This window comes from Anthonomus grandis, chromosome 6, assembly GCF_022605725.1.
Source record: "Anthonomus grandis grandis chromosome 6, icAntGran1.3, whole genome shotgun sequence".
In the NCBI taxonomy this organism is placed as follows: domain Eukaryota; kingdom Metazoa; phylum Arthropoda; class Insecta; order Coleoptera; family Curculionidae; genus Anthonomus; species Anthonomus grandis.
This window is the reverse complement of record NC_065551.1, coordinates 5,348,821-5,374,362: the sequence shown is the minus strand read 5'-3', so window position 1 is coordinate 5,374,362 and position 25,542 is coordinate 5,348,821. Positions and strand designations below refer to the sequence as shown.

At 31.4% G+C, this 25,542-nt stretch overlaps 1 protein-coding gene across 2 annotated transcripts in view; it reads right to left on the bottom strand.

Moving 5' to 3' along the window:
• Nucleotides 1-25,542, bottom strand: part of LOC126737060 (uncharacterized) — a 169,040-nt gene that overhangs the window by 95,092 nt on the left and 48,406 nt on the right. For both annotated transcript variants that reach the window (XM_050441755.1, XM_050441757.1), the window contains exon 2: nucleotides 16,772-16,845. The gene's annotated coding sequence lies outside the window, so the exon portion shown is untranslated. The remainder of the gene's footprint in view (nucleotides 1-16,771; nucleotides 16,846-25,542) is intronic.

Genomic DNA, 25,542 nt, shown 5'->3' with positions numbered 1-25,542 from the left:
TGCTAATAGGTTAGGTCTAAACGACAATTTTGTGAGTCTGTTTTCTTTTAGTCTCTATAAAGTTGTTTATTGGAGATTTATAACAATTAAAATAATGTTAATAAACAAAATTTTTGCGATTTTTTTAGCATTATAAATTTATTATAATTAAATATTATTTCTTGCTTTGTTTAGATAAAATTTTACAGTAATTCAATTAATATTTTATAATAACGATAATATTTCTAAGTTATATTCAAATTTCTAATACTTTTTTGTGTCTCCTTTGTTGTTTTTAACACATGTTTGTCATGCTTTTTTTTAACTTGAAAAAGATACAAATTATAAAAATCTCCCCCAATCAAATTAATGTTGGAAAAAACTTATAAGCCAATCCTTTTTTCCCGCTAGTTTTTTTACCTACTGATTCCATTAAAACTTAGAGAAAAAGTAGTACTTCCGGAGTAATAAAAGTAATACTTCTGGAGGAACACGCATATTAAAAATTATAAAAATTATGGACAAGAAATACATAGTTAATGGACTTACGTCTCCGCCTATGCGTGTTGTTTAAACATTTTTAGCAAAAGGTGCTCAACCAAACATATAAAATTGTAGTGAAAAAATATCGAAATAATATTCATTTTGTAAGTTTTATGGGGATGTTTTTAGACAATCGCACTTGCTTCTTGACGCCCTTTGTAATTACGCCCCCTAGCCATAAAGTTAGGATTTTAAAAATAATTTTCAAACATTTTTCTTGGCCACTTTTATTGACCGATATTTTCCCCCGAACCCCTGGGCTATTTATTATTGTGATACTGTACAACATCCTGATAAAGTAATATTACATTGGGGCCCCAATATTTCTTACTTATGGAAACATATTATGTCCTCATTTTTAATGTAAATTTTGTAAAAAAATATCTTTTGAGAGCCATATGAGTGTACTTGACTTGGGACTTGTGACCTTATTCAATCGTCGTTAACTCGTCGACCTCAACACAACACTACTTTTCAACGCATACTGAATTATAAAAAAAATGGTACTTATTTCATTTGCATATCGCACTCACAACGCTTAATGAATTTTAATTTATTATTGAAAGTTGGAAAACCATTTATTATTTTGGTGTACAGTTTTGATGAATGGTTTTTGGTTTAAATCGTACCCGCAATTGATTCATGAGCATATTATCAAATACAGTTAAATGTGACAAAAAAATCTGTGGCAAGATTAAGTTAACGGTGCAATAACGTAAATTGCTTTTTTTTAGGTAATTACACAGACATTAAAATAGTTTTGCTTTGTGGGAACGCAATTTTCACGTAGGCACCATATTAGTAAATTAGGTATTTTTGTAAAAAAATACCGTTATTTAAAAAATAAATTAGGCACACATAAGTATTTTGTGCACGAATAAAGTTGATTGAAAATTGTATTTTTTTTTCATATACTGAGTGACATAGAGAAAAGGGAACACTTAATAACTTTTTTACTTTTCAAGATACACAATTGCAATTTAGTATAGCGATAGAATAGTTATAAGAGCATCTTTTGACATATTCTATTATTTTCTATCCGGTTTAACAGGAAGTGACACTAGCTTTCTTATTTTAAATGGGACACTTGGTATATTTTTACGTATTTCGATAAAAAATAATATTCTAAAAACAATAATACTGTATTTTCCACTTTTGTTTTATACTCATAGAAAAAATCGTTTCTTTTTTAAATTTTAAAATAGGGTGCCATAAATGCGTTGAAAGTTTTAATTTTTAATCAAGTAATCACACTAATTTTGGCATTTACTTAATTTTTTTTAATAGCTCATTATTGAGAACAGCCACTTTTAAAATGCGGTTTCTTTTTTCTAATAATTTGATGTGATTATTTTTTAAATCGGTTAATAAATAAGCCCATAAGAAGAAAAAAACTAAGTAAACATAAATAAAAGCATTTAATCAATAAAAATAGCATAAAAGGCTTTGATTGCTTGAATAGGCTGCGTTTTGACGCGTTCTTCAATTATTTTTCAATTGACATAATACATGAACACCTTGTCAAGCGCAATTATTATTTGTTATTTAAATAAATTTGCTAATATTTAAAATGTTTACCAATGAAGAAAAAGTTGATATGCCGCACACTAGTTTCCCGCGCATACGTACTTTCATTAGACAAGAAGGTGGTCGTTTCGAACATGTTATATTAATAGGCCAGTAAAACTATGGGTCCAACCCGAAACAAATTTGGGACAAGCTGAAATTGTCAGGATACCTTCTGTAGGTTGTCGACAATGTTTCCTAAGAAATCGCACTAAATCGCATGGGCCGTACTCGCCCAATAGGGCTTTAAACTAAAAAAAACGTGTTTTTTATTATTTTTCGAAAACATCTAAAAAACTATTATCTTTTTTAAAAATCTACAAGAAAACAAAATTATTGCCAATAAAAATACCTACAAAATGGTTTTTTGTTTTTTTAAATCGACCTAAAAACAAAAAAGTTATTATAAATATTGGGCCGATTGGGCTTGGATTCTATTAAACTGCTTTTGGTAAATTCGACTTTATTAACGCTGACGCAAATTAATTGGATGTTTTTTATAACAAAAATATTTGTCATAAAAAACCAGTGTGAAAAATTGTATACAAATCACTAGGTATGATTTAATATTTCAGGTAAAGCGTTAAACGCAAAAATAGGTAAATAATACTATGCTAAAATGTGCTGCTACTTACTCGTTTAATAATAATTTCAAATAATATTTAAAAAAAAACAGAAACATACTATAAAACTAAAGTCTGTATGGTATGGTACCTAAATGACACTTTTTAAAGAGTTAGGCCAGTTGTATTTATTATTAAATTTGATACCAAACACAGTAATCGTGTCATACAGTCATAAACAAAAAGTATACTCACTTTATTAAAACAAATTTTAATAAAAGAAAAAGAAATTATTCTATACATTCATCATTTTCAACAAAAGACACATTTGTTGCATTGTCGCAATACTGTCCAATGCAAATTGTACAGCTTGATGAACTTATACTGACTTGCATCCACAAAATAATAATTTTATAATAAAATCGTGAGATGTCCTTACTGTTTCTTTGTGGGTCTAAGTAACCGTCCTTTTCCACCCAACCCCACTCTCTTGGATCTAAATTATTTCCCAACCATGACTGCACCTGAAAAAGCCTTTTAAAGCCTGGTAAAGCCTTTTAAGATGTAATTGAGCAGCTTCAGTTGTCGGGGGTAAAGAAGCTAGCTCAGTTACTACACAGTTTTTGGCGTGCAATTACCTGATTGTATTTTACATACCTAAATGAGTTTAAATTTTGGCTTCTCCTACTGTCGTACCATTTTAGAATAACATTTTCTCCTAATTTTAATAAAGTGGCAATATCACTGAATACCCCTTTAAATTGAAGTGAATCTTCGGAAAGTTTTTCATTTTTAGACAAAACAATTAAAGCACTTTTTTGCCCTTTTTAAAGAATGCCGATGTGGTATCGCAACCCGACATTGCATGAACAAGTAATATGTTTTTAACTATTGCAGGATCTAAATTCGATTTTAATGTGTATATTTGTTATTTTGTCCATTTTGCCTGCAACACCTGGTCTAAAAAAATACAGATTTTGTGTTTTGCAATGTTCAATGAGCAAGACAAATAAATCTGTGTCTTGTCCAACAACAAAAACATTAGATTGACTTTGCTCGGTCTGTGTTGCTGCGGTCACGGCAATCATATAATCTGCATCTGATTCTGATTGTTTAACTAAAATGCCAGCTTCAGCAAATAGAAGTTTTAAAAAATTTACAAGTTTTTCCTTATTTGACGATACAGCTAAGAAATTAGCCTGACTTGTGTTAACCGTATTTTCAGGATTAAACATAATTTCGTGTCCGATTAGATCTGCACTGATGTTCAGTATATTTAGTGTTTAGAGGATCACTAGAATATCCATCAAATAATATTATACATCTATTTTTACCCTCACATGTATAATAGTACTTAACGTATTTGACATATTGGTCCAAAATGTCCTTGTACAATACATTCGAATCCCAGATAACTTTTCTTAGTAAAAATCCACCGTCAATAACAAAGATCTTTTGCCTTTCTGGAAATTTAGTAATTGGATTGGCTTTGCTGTCAAAATAGGAAATTAGTGAAGATATGGCATTTTTCCTCATAGAAACCTCGTCAAAAATACTGCTAGGATAATGAGAGAGTTCATACTATAATTTTTAGATATAATTGCAGCTCAAGCCGTAATGCCCTAATATTTAAAGGCCCATAAGTTCTTTGTTTTTAAGGCGATTTTGAAAAACAAAAAGCGGTTTTGTAGCTATTCTTATTGGCAACAAATTTCCTCTCTTATAAAATTTTTAAATAGTTTATAGTTTTTGAGATATTTTCAAAGAAATAAAAAAAAATACGATTTTTTAGTTTAAAGTCCGATTGGGCGAGTACGACCCATGCGATTTAGTGCGATTTTTAAGCACTGTCGACCATCTAAAGAAGGTATCCTGAAAGTTTCAGCTTGTCCCAAATTTGTTCCGGGTTACCCCATGTAAACACCTTAGTTTTACTGGCCTATAAAATAATTTGTAAACCTCATATTTTTTCTGTTTGTTTACCGTTTGTGTGTACCTATGTTATGTTAGGTAAATGTTAAATAAAATATGTCATATTAAGATACTGAAAAAAAATATTCCATTGAAAAATTTGCTCTTTTATTCTCAAATAGTAATATGACGTTTGACAAAATATGATGTGTTATGTTAGTTGAAAAAAATAGGCAAGCGTTATTGTGGCCGGTTCTTGAAATAATGGACTGTATTTTTAATATTTACACTATTTACATTTTATTTACAACTTCTTTAAAGGGAATTACAATGTTTTATAGGGACGCTTATAAGGACGCGTCCTTGCCTTCAAGCTTAACAAATGTAACTCACTTGGTGACAGGTGACACATAGACTCACTGACATGATTGACACGATTCGTTGTAGTGTCATAACTGACTAAAAATGGCTTTACACATGCAAACTTATTTTGTTCATTCAGCACGTACCGTGCATTTTTGTTGGGCTAACTAAACTTTTCCCAAAAAGCGTGTTATTACAATGCTTCCTGTTCGTTCATTTTTGTAAATTAGTTTTTTTTCATCATCAAATTATTGGGAAAAAGAAACCGCATTTGAATAGTGGTTGTTGCTATTTAAAAAAATTAAGTAAATGCCAAAATTAATGGTATGGACATTTTAAATAGGTTACAGGCCTCAAAGATTTAAGTCATAAAACGCAAAGAAATCTATTTTTCCGTGATTACTTGATTAAAAATTAAAACTTTCAACGCATTTATGGCACCCTATTTTAAAATTTAAAAAAAACGATTTTTTTCTATGAGTATAAAACAAAAGGTAGCAAATATAGTATCATTGTTTTTAGAATATTATTTTCCATCGAAATACGTAATAATATACTAAGTGTCCCATTTAAAATAAGAAAGTTTGTGTCACTTCCTGTTAAACCGAAAGTGGTGGAAAACAATAGAATATGTCAAAAGATGCTCTCCTAACTATTCTATCGATATACCAAATTTCATTTGTTTATCTTAAAAAGCAAATAAGTTATTAAGTGTTCCCCTTTTTCTGTGTCACCCGGTATTTTAAACAATTTCTGTTTCCCGTATTAAGGGAATCCAGGGTTTTAATCATAGTCGACTTGCGTAAATTAATGCTCAGCAAAATGTCGTTTTAAAATTTTTGAAATACGGATTTGAAGACAATGAGTTTAGTTTTTAATTTATTGACAGATGATCTTAGTTTATTTGTCAAAGTAAACATATTGGTTTCATTTCAAATTTGAATCGAAATAAACTCCAAGATATTTTATTTCTTATGTTCCCTTATTTACCATATTCCCTTAATTACCAAGATTCGCTACCGAAATTCTGGTAGCGAATCTTGGTAACAGCCCAAAGGCATGAATAAATGAATCAGTTATGAGAGAGTGGGCAGCAAAAGAGGCTGCTATATATGTAGGTCTCCTGATGGACTCGTCGTTAGGGTGGGTCGGTTCTCTAGGTTTTTTATGCCTGTAGTAAAAAAAGTTGCCAAATGGTCCATAATGAATACCAATTTTTAACTTTTTTTTAATTTTATTATTTTACCCCCCCCCCCCTCGCCCAACCCCTGAAAAAATAAAAAATAAATTATATTATTAAAGATTGCTGCTTCAAACAACTAAAAATAGCTTCAAACACACTCACAAATATTTTTATTCAATTTAAACAACGTTAAGCCTCCCCGCCAGGTAAATTTGTACGGAACGACCCCTCCTTTCAAAAATTTCGTGATGAGGCTAATACTAAACTCTTTGATATTTCAAAGTGCAAATGTACCGATTTTGACTTGTGTATTTGTGAGAAGTCATACAAGGTTCCAAAATGGAACAAGCTTTCCTAAACGACCAGAGAACTACACGATTAATGTCTATAGGGCAAGTAGATGCCAAAACAAGTAAAATTTTGCAGCAAAAACAAAAAGGAAAAAGCAGGGACCTCTCGCGTAATATTCCGGAGGACAAAAGTCAACAAAACATTTCGCGTAATGTATCAGAAAAAAAAATTAAACAAGGCAATCTATCAGATATATCAGTACAAAGCGAACCAGACTGTGATCCAGACTTCGAACCAGAGCCGTCAACTTCTACGGGCATAACCCTCGACTTTCCTGCATTAGCAAAAGCAATAGACCGAGCTGGATTATCAAGTAGAAAAGGAGCAATGATCGCCAGTGCAGTTCTGGAAGATGTTGGATTGATATCCAAAACTGATCAATCTTATGTAATAGACAAGTCCAAATTAGATCGACAAAGAAAAAGGCAACGACTTGATTTACAAAAAAATATAATAAAAGGTGGTACTAGTCTTCAAGCTCTCTATTTTGATGGACGCAAAGGTAGAACTCTTCACATTAAAAAACAGGGCAAATCGTCATCTAGGAAAATCATTGTCGAAGAACATATAATGTTATTAAAGGAACCAGGTAGTGACTATATAGGATACGTAACACCTGAAAACGGTACTGCAAAGACCATAGCTTCAACGATTCTAAAATATTTAACCGAAAATAAAGTATTAGTTAGTTGCGGTTGGCTGCGATGGTACTGTCATTAACACTGGGCCTCACGGTGGTGTAATACATTTGTTGGAATTACATCTTAAACGACCTTTGCAATGGCTAATATGTCAACTACATGCAAACGAGTTGCCATTGCGATATTTGGTTCGACATCTGGACTGAAATACCACAGGACCATTATCATTCTCGGGTTCTATCGGCAAACTTATTGAAACATGTGAGCGATTACCTGTCGTGTGCTATGAAACAATCAAAGTTAATTTGCCTGAGGTAAATTTAAAAGAATTAAGTAGCGATCAAAAATATTTATACGAGATTTGCATTGCCATATCTACTGGAAACTGTTCGACCGACAAACCAGAACGATCTTGATCCATTCCTTGGATAATTGAGAAATTTCTTCTTCACTCTCTAATTATATTTGTTTGCGGTTATCGATCGTCTGCTTGCATGCAATTCTCACGGCAACAAAGTTGTCACAATTTGTAGGGCTTGGGTCTTGGCGCCATTTTTACCACTTAACCACTTGAGACAGTTTTACCACTAACCAAAACTCTTTATTTTACTCTCGACACGTTTTTTTAAATCTCTAACGATGTTAGAGATTTCAAAAAAACAAAGAAAGGAACTGTTAAATATATCTAGTTGGCTGAAATAATGCCAAACTCTACGCGGCACTGGTGGGTGGTGAGTTTTCATTTCTAGTTTACATGTTGCGGTTATTAATTTATGATCTGATAGCCCATGTACGGTAATATCGAGTCAGGATCCGTTGAGTATTGAACTATTGGTGATAAACTTATGTTATGTTCATATTCAATCGAATTTTCAAGATACTTGTTTATTTCATTAATTGTGATGAAAATGCTTTACGAATTTGCAGAAATAAGAACAAATATTTCAAAAATAATAATTAGAAACCGCCATTCAGTATGCTGCATAAGAAATCTTGTAAAGAAACCCTGTAAATAAAAATGCATTATTGCACACGTACAATATTTAACATTATTGTACATAAAGTTTTGTGTTATTTTTAACTACAGATGCGACTGGTAAAATATTGATATGTAATTTCTGAGAATCTAAATACTTTATAATATTGTCTTGTTTAGTTCTTGATTCCTAATAATTTGGCTTATATACCGCTGGTAATGTATAAGAAAGAAATAAACAAATATCTTAAAAGTTGATTAAAAAACGCAATCTTTATTTTATTTTACCGATGAAGAGCAGCATTTAAGATTATTTTTCAATTAATATAGATTTTTTATTTTGGTGGGTTTTCCGGTGAAATTAGATTACATAATAATAATAGTATCAATAATCATAATTTTAATTATTTTCATAACAGGTATCCATTTGTCGTTCGGAAAATACATTATCAGAATTACGTTATAGTGTCATGTGAAATTTATCTGCACTTAATGCAGCATCAAAATTACCTGACAATTGAATCTGTATCATTTCTTTGGAATGTTGATTTGACCGAACAGGATTTTTCCTTTTGTGGAGATTTCGAGGAAAAAGTATATACCATAAAGAAAAATTTAATTTAATTATAGATAATTTAATTATTTTAAATATAGATTTACTGATTAAATATATACGGATATTTATTGTGAAACTCCACTTATATTAAAAATATTTAGACTATTCACATTAAAGCCAATAGAGTGCCATATTTTTTTCTGTCAAGACACTTTTTTTAAATTGAGGGTTCTTTAAAACTATTTTCGCTGTTAAAAATAAAATAGCTTTACTTTATTTAATTTCTCATGTCTCAGGTTCTATCTTTAACCATTAACTTATTTTTTTAAAAAAAAAAAACCTCTTTACTTTTAATTTCATTTGTTGGAACCCTAAAAGAGATATTGTATTAGCAGGTATCTATTAATAACATTAACTTTTCTTTAAAAAAGACATGAAGTATTTCACATAAAACCATCTTTATATTACACATTGTTACTGACATAAGTTTTTATCTAAATTGTTGTATTCGTCACACATCTTACGAGAAAGTTGTTTAAACCTACTACTGATAGTAAATACTTCATATAGTGTAATAGTATCCATAAAATGCCAATAATTTAGTTATTTCAGTGCGTGTTAATTGAAATGTGTTGATAAAGCGACACAGGTGTCATTATCATTATTTCACGGTGTCAGTTATGTTATTTTGTTAGGAATCCTAAAATGTCTCTATAGCTGTATATACAAAATACAAATTCCTCAAGACTTGCGTGAAGATGATCCTGACACGAAAATCGTACGAAAAAAAAATTGTACGAGACAATGACAGAAATGTTACGGAATACTCCTTAGTTGTTGGAGAATACTTATTTCAGCGACGAATGCACTTTGTTTTAAACGTTTTCATCAACAAACATAACTGAAGTGACGAAAACCCACATTGTTTCAAGAAGGACACACGCAGTATCCGAAAAAAATAATATTGTTTCGACACTGTGACACATCGAATTCGACTCAATAAACTAGATAAAATAGTCATAAGAAGCGTTGACTATAAGCTCTTTAAGTCGTATTTGAGAAACAGAACCCAAAGTATAAAACTTAATAACAGTATAAATGAATCTTCACCAGTTGAGTTCGATGGGCCACAGGGTATACAGGACCAATTTTGTTTCTTGCATATGTAAATTATTTACTCCATTTATTCACGGATGAGGAGGGAGAAGTGATTTGTTACGCTGATGATACGGTCATCCTAGTGAAAAGAAGCAATTGGCAGGAGATTAGGAATAAAGCAAAAAATGTAATACAAAAATTAAAACCTGATTTGATGTAAACAAATCTAACTTTATTTGCTTCTCAGTAACTAAATATAAATCAGTATTTTAAATTTTAGCCTGTCTATTCATGATCATAACTGTTCAGATAATTTTCATTATGAATGTCACTTAAAAATTAAAAAAAAATAACAGAAATAAAATATCTCGGAATAGTTATTGACTCAAATTTGAATTGGCCGGCGCATATACAATATGTGTCAGCCAAAATCAGAAAGCTCATTTATAAATTCTACCAACTACGGCAGTTTATGGACTATCATTTACTAAAGTTAGTTTCGTAGAAACTTAAGTTATAATTATTATTAACTTATATTAAATTATTGCATTGCTGTATTAGGAGCAACAAATAAAACAATTATAGAACCTTTAGTAATTACCCAGAAATATATATTACAAATTATTTTAAGCAAACCTAAACTGTACTCATCTACTGCTCTTTTCTGTGAAGCTAATGTTTTAAAGTTAAATCAATTATTAAAGCAGTCATTAGATATAACACATATATCAAAAGACAAATCATTTGTAAGTTTTCCAACTTATACATTTAATTCTACGGCAAACTGTCATTAAGAAGTAGTAACAAAAAATGTAAAACTTGTACCAAAAAATATATTGTACCAAAAATATACAACATGCTTCCATTTTATATAAAAAATAAAAACTTTAATAAAATTAAATGCAAAATTAATACATAGTTACCTGTAAATATTATAGATTGGTTTACTAAATGGCTTTGTTTGTGCTTAAAGTCTACTCCATTTTCTGGCATAACTTATTTGTTTCATCATTTGTATATTTACCATTACTTATAATTAGTTCTTTTTCTTGTATTATATAATTAAACGGTGTGCACACATAGATTTTAATCCATTGTGCACTCTAAATAAGATTTATATTATATGTAACTTGTAATATCACTTGCAATATATTTGAATTTGAATATTTGTTTATGAAGATAAATACACAAAATATATATATTAGCAGACAGCCAATTTTTAAACCGATTTACCACTTTAATAAAATCCTGGCTTTACCTTTTTACATAGGGAGTGAGAGCAGTTACTTGGATAACTATACATTACAAATACAAATAACTGTATTAAGTTATTCTCGAATGACCACTGAAGTCAGCAAGGCTTTTCTTGTAAATTTTCTTGAATTTTGTAATTTTTTAAGTCATCCGCAAACAGTAAACGTGTTGAAATTTCTTAAAACTTTTATAATACTTAAAATAAATAATAAAAATAACAAGGGACCTAAGTTGGAACCCTCCCAAGCAACACACGATAAATAAACGTTTATTATTGGTTTGCACCAGGTGAACATTTTTCGTTAAACTTCAACGATAAATATCGGATAAAATGTCCGCGTGATATACGTTGAGGAATTTACTCATGTTTAACAAAAAAGTTTATTACGTGTTAATACTATACAAATATTATTATTTCATAAAAGTTAAAGTAAAAAGTTTGAGTATGGCATTTGTATACTATTTAAAGACGTTTACAAAACGCGTTAATTAAAATAAGCTTCTAAACAAATATACTTATAGCATCAATAAAACTTTGACTTTTTAGTTATAAAAACCTTAATTTTAATCGTTAAATAATTGTTGATATGGAATTTATAATAAAGGTATTTATTTAAGGTTAAATTTTGGTCTATACCGGGGGTTCAGGAACTCTACCGACAAACTTTACAGAGTGATTCTCCAGCAAAAAAATAAGATTTTTTTATATGAATGTATGTTTTAAACATCTTATCTAAAAGTTAAGTATTTAAATATTTGTTATATTAATTATAGAATAAGTCATTTTAATTACAAATAACTAAAACTTATAGGTCAGGTCATATGGCCATTGAAAATAGGCAAAAGTTTCATCTAATTAGGAATAATATTACTTCTATTGTAGAATTTAGACCATGATGTAATTATAACACAGTAAAATTTGTATATATGTTAAGTAGCTAGCTATTTAAGTGGCCAGAATGTTTTAAGGACTTTTATTTTGTATATATTTTGGTATTTTGTTTTGAATAATGCTTTCCTATAAACTAAAATATTACACGCTAAAAATAGACATAAAAAGTGGATTAATAATCAGCTAAAAAATACCAGAGATTACCTAAATTTACTTACAGCCTACAATAAATAAGAGAATAACATAACCTTTTATCTCCATTGCAGTTTGAGTTTAGGAAAAATAGGTCTACCAGTTATGCTCTTACGGAGGTGGTTGATCATATTGTCGTATACTTTGAGAAGGGTGAGTATATCTCTGCAATTTTCTGAGATTTTTTAAAGACCTTTGAGTTTAAGAGAGTGTCACACTATGTCTTACTGAGCACTATGGTATAAGAGGTAATGTTTTAAGACTTATTGACTCATAGCTATCTGGCAGAACTTAAATGGTGGTTGAACATTTGAATAGAATCTCATCAGCATTATCAATCGGTACAGGTATGCCATAGGGGTCTATAATGCGTCCTCTGCTGTTTATCTTGTATATCAATTAACTTCTGGTACTTATCTCAAAGCTTAAAGCTATCCAGTATGCTGATGATACCACCGTTGTCAACTATGGTCAAGATATTCCTAAAGTAGCCCTTACTTCTAATAGCTGCGGTTTTAACAAGTGATGATTTTAAGATATAGTTTGCACATAATAAGACAGCAGACTAACTTGGAAGCCACATATCAATCAGCTTCTAAAAAAAAACCTGCTTCTATCCTCTCTGCTTGGTGTCCAGACTGGCTCCCTTGAAGTCAGCCGGACTGCATATATGGGTTTTTTTAATTCAAGACTATCGTATAGTCTTATCTTTTCGGGAAATTTAGCAGATTTGGTATAAGTTCTTGTTACTTGTACAGCATTGACTGAGCTTAAGTCAAAAGGGCTGCTTTTAAACAACCTCAAAAAAACTATACAACTCCTTGTCACCTAATAATAGTCATTTAATAAATGCAATTTCTTAATGACGGTTTTCCAAATCAATGAGTTGGACAAAGAGGTTCAATAGAATGGCCGGCGAGATCTCCCAATCTAACATCCCTTGACTTTTTTTTCTGGGTACCATTTAAACACTGTTTTCCTAAAAAAATCTATTCCAAGACAAGGGCTTTAGAATGTTATAACACAATTTGAAGATAGGTTATACTTTTGCTTACAATAAAATAAATTTCATTTTGAATAACACATCACTTTAAAAATTGGTTGTGGCAACATTGCTATTGCGCTTTTGTTTATCCTGAGTAATTTTGAAATATTTTCGAGTTTTTGTCTCAAATTAAATAATTAAAAGTATATAGTGTTGGATATTAGGACCTCCTGTAGTGGTGAAAGTGAAGGCAGAGGCAGAAAACAACATTTTCTGAATGTAAACAAACTTGTTTTTTCAACTTTGAAGGTCAATCAGGAAGCATTGTTGCCAGCTGAACTATATGATATTTCTTTGACCATGATTTAAGGAGAACGTAGAAAAGGGTACTAAATATGGAGTGTGATGAATGCAAAAAAAAATCTACCAACATAAAAATCTTTCCATGTGATGGATGCACTGCTAACATATGCATAAAATATAGTAAAGTGACTGCATCAGAAATAAAAGTATCGGAACTACGAAATGGAAGAACTATTCGATTTTTATGTAAAAGATGTACCAAATTTGATACATTTGAATTGTTAAATCAAACAAGAAGGGATAAAACAAACATTATTGGGAGTAAAAATGAAATCATTGCACTGCTTGGAAATAAAATTATAGATTTAGAGCTTTTACCCCACCAAAATCTAAATACAACACCTTCTTATAGTAGTGTTGTTAAAACAATATTTAAACCATCTGAGGAACAAGAGCTTGTGAATAACATTCCTAGCATATTATTCATACCCAAAGAACCACAGAATGCAAATTAAACTAAAAAAGATCTTCAGGCCAAAGGTGAACCATCTAATTTAAAAATTGGTATTAGAAACATTAGGCCAAGCAAAAATGGTAGTATGCTGGTAAAATGCCATAATAAACAGGACCTTGATTCTCTGAGACAGAAAGCTGAACGGAACGTTACAAAATTCAATAAAAACGTTGGTACTGTTGTATATATAAAGAAAAGTCTAGATGCTTCAGTCCAAAAGTTAACTCTAAATAAATCAAGAGTTACACTAAGCCAAATTAATTTTTATTTATGACATTAACTATGAAATTCTTAGTGGGTATAGACCACCATCAACTAATGCACAATTATTTTTTAGTGACTTGAGCAAATTTTTTTCTGATAAAACCAATAGACATATTGAGCTTCTGATTGGTGATATGAATATTAACATATTAAATAAGGAATATGAAGAGGTTAGTCAATACCTATCCCTTTTAAATTTTTACAGGTTTTATAGTGGCTTAAATGGGTCTACGCGTGTTACATCTACAAGCGGCTCATTTCTTGATCACATTTTTGTAAAAAATAGTTTTAAAACAAATTCAACTTCAACAAAATTCAACAAGAAAACAAGCAAGTATCCAGGATTATCTCAACATTAGACCCTGGAAAGTTTGAAGATCTACTTAAAGGGAAAAGTTGGGAAGAGGTTTTAGAAACAAATAACGCTGAGGCGGAAACACAAAATTTTATAAATAAAATGTATAATAAAATTGCATTACTTGTGAAAAAATCGACTATCCAAAAAACAGTTTACTACACCGAGCAGAAAAAACTTAAACCATGGATTACCACAGGCCTTATCTTAGCACCGAGGAAACGTGATAAAATAAAAAAAATACTTTTAAAGAATAACAATTTGGAAAATAAGAGTGTTTATATATATAATAGAAACAATCTAAATAAAATAATTAATAAACAAAAGTTTAACTATTACAAAGCCCAAATAAATTCTCATCAACATGATTTCAAAAAGATATACCGGATCATTTCAAATGCAGTTAATGAAACTAAGCAACAATCTGGAAACATAGATGTTCAGGATGATAATAATCAGCCCTTTACTGACAAAAATGAAATGGCTAAATACTGCAACCAATTTTTTGTTAATGTAGGGAAAACTATGGCCAGTAAAATAAAATCTCCAAGCAATATTTTCTACTAAACTAAAGTATAGATCACTGAACTCAATAGTTTTAAAACCTGTATGCAGAAATGAAATTATTGAACATATAAATTCACTCGAAAACAACTGTTCGCCTGGTTATAATGGAATACAAACTGAAATCATAAAAAAATTTCACCTGTATATGATTAATCCATTAATACATATAACTAATCTTATATATTTTACATCGGGCACTGTCCCTGAATGTTTTAAAACCTCAGTGTGTGCGTTCCAACATTTCTTGATCTAGCGAAGGCTTTTGACACGGTACCTCATGACAACTTTCTTAATGTCCTAAATATCTATTGGTGTCAAAGGGATTGTGTTAGAAGTTTTTAAAAGTTATCTGGAGGACCTAAAACAGATAACTAAAATTAATGATATCTATAGTGATCCCTCAGAGATGCTGATGCTGAATACCACAAGGTACCGTTTTTAGGCCATTACAGATATCTTACTTCAGAATAATATGGTGGTTTCTTATGGCTGACGATACTGTGGCCATTTTTGTGGGTGAAACTTGGGAAGAGCTGCGTGAAAAAACATCTTTAGGTTTAAGATTAATCAAAAATTGGCTAGACTCTTTAAAATTTACATTAAATGTTGACAAAACCAACTACATAGCTTTCTCCCTAACAAATGCCAATCGTCCTAATTTTAATAGCATCCAGGTAAATGGATTTGAGAATGAAATAAGGGATGTTCAATTTACTAAATATTTAGGAGTAATCATCGGCCAGAACCTCAAGTGGAAACAACGTGGAAACAATATGTGTTAAGATTAACTAATAACATTAGAAAATTAATTCGGAAATTTTATATGATTAGGGAAATTCTAAAGAAACAACTTTCGATATGTGTTTACAAAGCTCTTCTAGAATCTTTATTGAGATATGCTATAATAGTATGGGCGAAAAGTTCTTACGAAAATGTATTAAAACCATTAAAGATTATCCAAAATTACATACTTAAAATCATCTTTAGAAAGGATAAAGTGTTTCCAACATACCTACAGTGAAAGAATACTGGCAATTCGATATTTATATATTTTAAGTCTTTATTTTTTTATATGAAAACCCTGAAATAGGTGTACATGTTAGTCATACTTACTCTACCAGGTTTAATGTTGAAGGAAACTTACAGATTCCCAATAGAACTACCAACCCAAACCTTAGGTCATTTCACTACCTTAGTGTACAAATCTACAACTTTTTGCCGCTAACAGTAAGGATGGGAACAGAAAAGCTTTTAATAAGAAATGTATCACTTTTATAGCTTATAATCGCGAAAAGTTTTCAACGTTATTCTGAATCGTTTTTCTTGATTCAAAGTAATACAACTTCTTTTTTTTTTAATTCAGTTATCAAGCTTATTAAGTTTTCTTATGAGTTTGAGCAAATAGTGCACAACTATCTCCTATTTTAATATTTATCCAGTTAGTTTTTATTGTAAAACTCTTGGTATTATAATTATTATGGTACATACAGAAATTAGGTTTTCTAGGTACCTAATATAATTACAATAGTAAACATAAAAATGTATGTGACAATTTAATTTTGGTAATATATGAGTATGAGTATCGCATAAAATAGTATGTCAATATATAAAATATATTATATTAATAAATTATATAAAATATGTCTGTATTACATACTATATACTGATAATTTCTAGTTATAAATAGATAAATAAATAAAATTAGAGAAACTAACCTTTTACATCATTATTTAGGAAGGTGCTTCCGTTGCTTCTAGGATTTGAAAACCTTCCATTACGCAGTTAAGCCCTGAAATTAAAAAAAAACGCTTAAAAAATCAAGGAATAGTCTATTATTACTAAGATCATGGATAAACAAAACTGATGAATCACACCCAGATGTACCAAAGAGTTCATTTATATTATAAGTAATAATAAATAGAACGTCTATTTGTTAATTATGTTATTAAAACAGTCTGATCAGTTTTCACTTCTCTTATTTACACATGTCCGGTAACGTTTGGCAGATAAACCTGAAATTTTGTACAAATATTATGCCGATCGGGTCTAGTAGTTCATTAATTAGGGTTACCTAATTTACGTAAAAGAAGATTGCAGAATGCTCTCGAATTTACAAGTCGAATATCGCTGAAGAACTGAAAACCTTAAGCGAGCTATATACAGGATGGCGCAGTGTCCACACCATGCACTTTGCACCCTGGATCTCGAGTATTTAATAAAAAAGTAGAAATTGCTTGCGCTATTTTTGATTTTAAGGAAACAAGATAATCCTTCAGTTTTAAAGCCCTACGCAGGGATCATAACTACCCTTAATCACTTAAATGAGAATGGTGATTGAATGATGTGAGTTTGCTTTTATTCACTCATGTAATTACCGCAAAAATAAGCAATTTCAAAGTTGGTCGATATAATGCTGCTGAAAAGACCTTTCGAGTAAATTGATCATATTTAAATTAATTTCCAAAAATGGCCTTGTCATCAACAAATCGCGTGTTTTTATTATTAATCTTCTAGTTTGCTATATAATAATAAATGTGTTTATTAGGATAAAAATAGGCTATAACATTATTGTCCGTAATTAGTTAATTTTTCTTTTATCCAAAAGAATGAAAAATTTCACAAATTCGAAATTGTCAGAAATGCGTTTTGTCTATTATCGAAGTAATGGAATTAGTAAAGCTTAGCGAATGTAAGCTGAAAATGTATCTAGAATCTAGGGTACCATATTATACAATAGTTGCTGGTCTTTTTTCTACATCTACCTTTTTTTTACTGGATCTTTCATCAAATCACACAAAAATTTAATTTTTTTAAATACGTTTTGTTTACTGACAAGGCTACTTTAGGACGACATTGTTTAAGAAATTTTAATAACAATTACTTATGGGCTGAGAAAAATCAACATAAAATATTTAAAAGTAATTTTCAACACCAGTTTTCAATAAACGTGGGCTATAGTATAATTTTTTTTGGGTATCCAATTTTTTTATTTATCTTTCTTGTTTTTAAATAAAAAATCAAAATTTTAAAAATTAAAAAAAATAGCACCTATCAACTCTTGGAAAAAATATCTTTTTACATTTCATTAGTGAAAACCGCATTAAAAAATTTTGTAGAGTAAAAAAGTTATCCAGGAAACAAAAACTAAAAAGAAATTTATGGGTAAATATTACCCTTAAAGAAGGATTATACAGGATCAAAATTCTAGGATTCATACAATACAGTTTCTGTTTTTTACTGTTAAAAAAAGCAAGAGTTAAGCTACATCCGTCACATTTGCATTAACATAACATAACATTTGCTTAACTTTCGTAAACGCTTCGTACGGAAAGTGTTTTGCAGACGACTGATATAAGAACATTTTACACGCCAAAATACTAAACTTTTTAAATTCTAGCTGTAGCTCAAAAAGTAAATACAATAATGTCAATAAAAACTTATTTTGGTAAAAAGTAAAATGAAAAGAAATGATTGGATATTGTCAAAAGCAGCTTAGTTATTTTCAAAATGAATTACATATTCAAAAAATATTGTATTTCTCAGATTCAGAGAATTTTCTTACAGTTAATAGAGACCAGTAACTTCAATCGACCCCTATTTTCCTTCACCTACTCTTAAGTGACAAGAAGTTAGGCTTAACTTATGAGTTTGCTAACACTAAAAACGAGAAACTGTATCCTAAAATTACAATGCCGTCTTCCTACAATCTATAATAACAATACTCCCATAAGACCAGTGGTGTTTTTTCCCACAAACTTTCAAAGCCCACCAAATTTCATTTGCATAACTCAACCGGTTTCAAATTAATAAACAAATGATTAGTTTGTAAGGAAAATTTCAACACTTCATATCTAGGAAAACGAGCAATTTACGGACATACGTTTATATAGCAAAATATTATTACTTCTTTATCTAGCTGCCAACCCAATGAAGTTTGTCATACTTATTATTACTAACACATTTTAAATTAAACAATTAATACTTAAATACCATCAAAAACTTCTTCATTACTATTATAAATTGATATTATTATACTCTTAGATAAGGAACTCTAAAGGTGCAAGCAGCAGCAACACAATTATTAGAATTATTATTAAGAAACACCTTGAAACTAGTCGTGTGTTACGATAGAACGAACAATTGCTTGATTCTTAAACAGAAATTAATTATTTTTATATTGTTAAATAACAGTTGAAGTAATAACAATCGTTTATTTTTATGCTTTAACATCAGGTTTTGTAATGAGTCCTTTAAAACTTGTAACGATTTTAATGAACTCGTAAATTATTGTACATTATGTAGCCATGAACTTAAGCACGATTCGTTTTTAATTGAAATGTATTTGGAGTTTTTATATGAATTGCAAAAGGGCTTTAAGAAGATTAAATCATTTTTTGGCAAAAGAAAAGCTTTAAAAAGGAGAATCTTCTAAAGGAAAATATTACAGTAATTTTACTTTATATCGACGTAAATAATGTGAACTTGAATTAAATTAAATAAAATATTCATTCACTTTTACTTTCACAAAAGCTATTTAGCTTCCTTTATCGATAACTAATTTTGATTGGTTAGTAAAAATATTTTTTTCACATTCTTCGTTTTTTTTTGACAAATTTAAAGGTGAAATCTCACTTAAGAAAAAATATATTTCGCGGATTATAAGTACCAAGGACTTTTCCTAGTGCTATTGAAATAAAAAACATGCATCATAACAAGATGCATCCCATAACAAAATTAGTAAATCGATCATAACTAAGAACAGAAAAAAATAATAAATAATATTGAAGTATAAAAGGAGTAAAATTTCGAGCAACAATTAGAAATCGACAAGATAACTTTTTGTCTTGTCTTAATGAAAAAACAAGACAATTTTAAAAATCTTGTCTTGATAGTTTGTTTACAGTGATAAAAACTACATTGTACTAATATTATCTCTTATTTTATTATAATTGATAGTGAATCTTCAGTTAACGGTCTGCTGAGCCATTTGGCTTCGATTCTGGCTCAGAATACTCATTAACTAGCACCAGACAGAAACGTAAGCGTTACGGTTTTAGTTAATATAAAATGACCAATAAAACTAACGCGACTACAACTAGTGCGAGCAAGAGTACTGAAAATGACAAAACGGAAATAGTAACTCTAATCTCCGATAGGAACAGTAAATAAAAAAGGCAGAAGCATTCACCAATGTACTATGTACTAGTGCCAGAAAGAAATTCTCAGATTTTTTCGAATTGAGGTGGACATCAGTACCAATTAATAAAAATAATAAATATAATAAATAATCCAAATATATATCATGTTTTCAAAAACAAAAGTGTTGAAGTTATGGAACCCCCGCTAGTAAGGGACTCCGTACCGGTTACCAACTAACATTTCCCTGCTGAGTGGTACCATTTGGTTCCTTGCACTGCGGTTTGCTCTATTGCAGTCCTATTGTGCCCCGTAGATTTACTCCCTCATGTTCAGTTTTGTTGTTTCTAGGAAGACCAGTATTGTGCCCAGTGGTGCAGTTCTTATCCTCTCTGGTGAGGGTTTGGCTTGTCGCCCTAGTATGGTTGAATGCTTCGCAGAAGCGTAGAATGTGAAGAGTGGTTTCGTCCTCTTCCCCACAGCCTCTACACATCAATGTATCTACGTTCCCGAGTGTGTGCAGGTGTTTCCTGCGGAATTCATGGCCTGTGAGCAGCCCTGTTACTTTTCGCAGTTGTTGCCTGCTGTGGCTCAGTCTGTTCTTCCCCTTCCTGAAGGGCAGACTGTCCAAAAGTTGTTTAAAGATTTCAAGCTTGGGTAGTTGTTCCCAATAGTTTATGCACCAGTTCCAACCAGTCACTGATATTTATTTTCCAGGTTTTACTGTCTATTGCTGATACCCTTCATTGAAAGTTAGGTGGAGCACCATGGCTGACCATGTTCTGTGCCTATTAATGTTAACGTTGTTAATCTTTGGCTAGGTCCGCCATCCTCCCAGCAGTCCTGTACAGTCTTAGACCTATTCTTAAGCAGTACTGCGTTTGCTGCTGCCTGGTGTCCTGTAATAATAACGAAGGGTTGGACACAGGTTTGGATTCCTATTATATTTGCATGTAAGTCTGTTGCTTCTAGGCCCAGGCTTAGCGTGATTTGCTTGCCCTGTTGTCTATTCTCTAACACGGCCACTGCTACCCTGATCTTCGACCGTGTGGCTGTAGTGTACCATACTGAGTAGCCGCCTTATCTAAGCCGGGTAACTTCTGTTCCCAGTGGTCCCTTTTCTTCTTTGATTCCAAAGAGCCTGTCTATCTGTGAGACCTTGGTTTTGTTCATTCTTAGTACCATACGCTCAAAGTCCTGTAACTTCTCGAATAGGGCATTGTCCCCAACTTTCGTTATGCTCGTTGCACCATTCGGCAGTAGCCTTTTTGCCCTTGATATTGCTTCAGCCCTTATTGCTAGATATAGTGGGCTTAGCCCTGTCAGGTTTACTAGGGCAGCAGTCGATGTTGCTGACCTCGCTCCTGCTATACCTAGACACGCTATTCTTTGTGTCTTGTTGAGTGTCTAAATAATAATTCTCCTTTCTGCCGCATGCAACTATATTGGTGCTGCGTATGTAGTGATGGGTCTCACTATTGTTGTGTAAGCATGGGACGTTATTGGACAGAATTGTAGACTCAAGGAGAGCCTGATCGTAGCAAGGTTTAATGTTCTGAGTCAATTAAAGTAAAAGAAGTAGTATTTTATGGATCGGCCGATCTCAGCATTAAAAAAATGTGACTTTTATTATAAAAGTCTATATTATACTCACAGTTTGGAGCACAAATAGTGGGAGGAGAGGGGATGCTTAAAAGTCTTGATGTGCCTAGAAGTCATATTGTGCCAAGAAATACATGTATTACATAAACCTGCAATGTTGGCATAGGCACTGAGTGGCGGATCTAGAAGTAATTTTTTGAAGAAGAAATCGGTCTATAATTTTTGTTTGCGTATGTAATTATATACGTGGGTTTCAAATTGTTCATTTATCGAATCAGTAAATAAGTATGCATTTAAAATTAATTTTACTATTAACGTTAACTGATATCGACCATTTTCCCGAACACAGAACAACATTCGACGAGTCATTGTGTCATCCGATAAAAGCTGCAATATATGAAAATACTTATAGTACCGTAAAATGGGGTTACTTGGGACAAATTCACTTTCATTTTTTCAATAATGTGGTAATTTATCAGAGTTTTTAGGGAGGAAAAGCGATCATCCCTTCGTAAAAAATTTCTTTCATATGAACTTAAACTATATAGCACCATAAATGACTCCTAATCTAAGAATATTTGTCAAAAAATATATTTATATTTACTGTCCCAAGAAACCCCGCATTGGGGTTAAATAGGACTCTACCCGTTTTACGCCGAAAACGCATGTTAAACTACTCAGTGGTTACTTGGGACAGCAGAAATATGAACATAATAGACCAGCACATATCTTGTGTTGATTTTTTTTTTGCTTATATAATTATTTAGAGGAAAGGGAACCCTGAGTTGATACGAATTTCATAAATTCATTTATTTATTTATTACAAAAATGCATATCTAGGCACTTGTATAAAAAATATTGGTAGGTACTTGTAACACAGCTCTACGATTTGTATCGTAATTAGCAAAAAGGAACTAAAAAAATAAATTCAAAATCACAGCATTTCGATTTGTATCGCAAGGAACAATAGAAACTAAAAAAATGTTCTCTAAACACAAAAAAATATCACAAGAACAAAAAAAACTTTATGTAAACCGAGAAAAATGGATCATTATTTGAGTTCTCCTTATTGTAACCAATCTGTATTTTCTAATTCATTAAATGAATGGCGGCCTCTAGTAATGCTCACGTTCGTTGCTTTGAGCAATCTTACAATTTTATCCTCTGGGGCATTAAACTCATCGGCTAAATGTGGGAACACAAAATGTTTGTTATTTTTTTAAAATTTTCTCATAAAACTGCAAAAGTATGATTTATGTCCGTCTTTAGTATGGATTGATTTGACAAGTCCAATATAATATTTGTCGAGTTTCTTTTTTGTTGAAGCTGAAAATGTAAATTTGGCAATAACAAAATCGTTGATTGAATTTCCTACCTTTCTAATTTCCTTATCAATGATTTGTTTTTGTCCATTTTGTTGGTTATTATTTCTTTCCTGGTTAATCTTATCTCGTAGTTCAACTAATGTCATGTTTTCCTCTATATCACTTTGGTCAAAATCTCGGTGTTCGTTTATATCCACATTGTCAAAATGTTCCCAATTTTCCTCCATATCCACATCGTCAAAGTCTCTCTGGCCAACTAAGGATTCGGAATCGTGCAATGAAAACTGTTCGTCGTTCCCACTGCTCTCATCTCCGCTAGAACTGCTATTGCTAGAGCAAGTCTACACTTAGTCCTGGTTGAACTTTTAACTTCTTTTTCCGTTTCTTTTCTGGGTTTTCGTTTATCCTTCTTTGCGATAGCATATCAGCAAAAGTTTCTGACCATAAAGTGCTTGTACTACCATTAGCACTTGGTTCTTTTCGAGGGATACGTTTCAATACCTGCTCCTCAGCAAGAGGGAAAATACCTGTTGCCCTAAATCCACTTATTAAATTTTCCTTGATAGTTATGTTAAGCTTCTCTAGTGTCTCTGCTAATAGACTGGGAAACGTATCTTTTGGAATACACCCTCTATGAGACATTTTCCATTTATTAATCACTTGCCTCTAATAAATCTTCAATGGTCGAAACACAGCAACATCTAGGGGTTGACAAAATATGTGTACTGTTTGGTGGGAGTAACACAAAACGAATATTAAATGCTTTGCAGAGGTTTATTACATTTATAGATAAATGTGAAGCTAAGTTGTCCCCGATTAATATTTTTGGAACATACCTGTCATATTTTAGAGCAATCTTGCTGAACCAATCTTCAAAAATCACCCCGTCAAACCAACCACTCTTCGATCGGTTATACCTGGTTCCTCTTGGACCTCCTTGTCGCCAAGTGTCGTACAAATGTTCAGCTTCGTAAACGACATAGCATGGTAAGAGCTTTTCGGATGCGGTCCCTGCAAACATTACGGAGGTGCTGCTTTTGCTAGAGTCCAATACTCTTTCGGGACGTTTACAGCCTCGCCTAACTATGGCCTTCTGTTTCCCAGGGTCATCGGTCAGATTAGTCTCATCATAGTTTATTATTAGATACGGTGGAATTCCTTCAAGCGAAACCGCTAAATTTTGAAAATATTTCCTTAACACGTTTTCATCCACTTCTGCCCTAGATGATTTGATAGTTTTACATAATCTTGTGGATAGCTCACCTCTGTGTCGACGTAAAAATGATAAAATCCAATCGGGCTCAGGGAAATTTTCTTTAAATCGTTTTTCTATGACGCTCTTAATATCCAGATATCGTTTCACCATGCACCTTATTTCAAAGTGAGATAAAGGAAACCCCCATTCAGCTGCTGTGGTTAGCCCTCTAATAAGTTCGTCTTCTTCCGCTTTTTTCAAAACTGTAAGTCTTCCATAACTCCCTAAATTCTGCTTTGTACATCTTCTCTGTAAAGTTGATTGCTTGCGAGTAATTGCTTGGCATACCCGAAGTACTATTACCTAACTTTTAAAGCCCCTATTCCACTATACACTTTTACTTTTAAGAACTAACACCTTCAGCTCTCTACCATCTAGTATAGGGCTTACCTCAAACTGGCCAGAAAGTACAACAATTAACTATTTTTTCCTTACAACGTTGAAAGATCAAAATTAATAAACAACAACTTTGAGTTCAACATGTGCTCAGGGGCTAGTGGGGTGTTTTGTTTATTTATATTCTATTCTATTATATTGTAACATATTTACCGATTCTTTGTTGTCAATTTTACAAACATTTTCAAAAGAAAAAATTTTCAGCTTTATTACATAATAATACATAATAATGTAAATTTAACTTATTGGTGATAGATTTTGGATTAAAAATAAAAGGTAAAAGTAGATATATCTTATTCTAAGCGCAAAAATAACATCTTCGAAACAAAAAAAATTATTAACATTCCTAAAACCGCTTCTAAAAAATTTGGAATGGCAACACCGCAAGCATAAGCTGATGTCATCTTGCGAAATGTCATCTTGTCAAACAGCTTCGTGTTCACAATTCGGCATTTGTGAAGTTCTTTGTTTTTTTCTTTAGTGCTTGGTTGAAAAAGGAAAAAGGACGCATTTGAGTGTTTTAAACTGTTACGATGGTAAAAACTTGTGCCGTTTGTAACGCACCATGGAAAAAAGGCGATTCCAGCCGACTTTTCACAAGTAAATAACGATACTGTCATCATTAGATCATATCAGGGGACAAACGTCATCTTAAACGTAGAATAATAAAAACTTATTAAAAAATCTATAATAATTAAAAAATATTTAATTTCCATACAAATGCTTTTTATTAGATAGGTACATTTACTATAATAAAGTACGTTAAAACAAC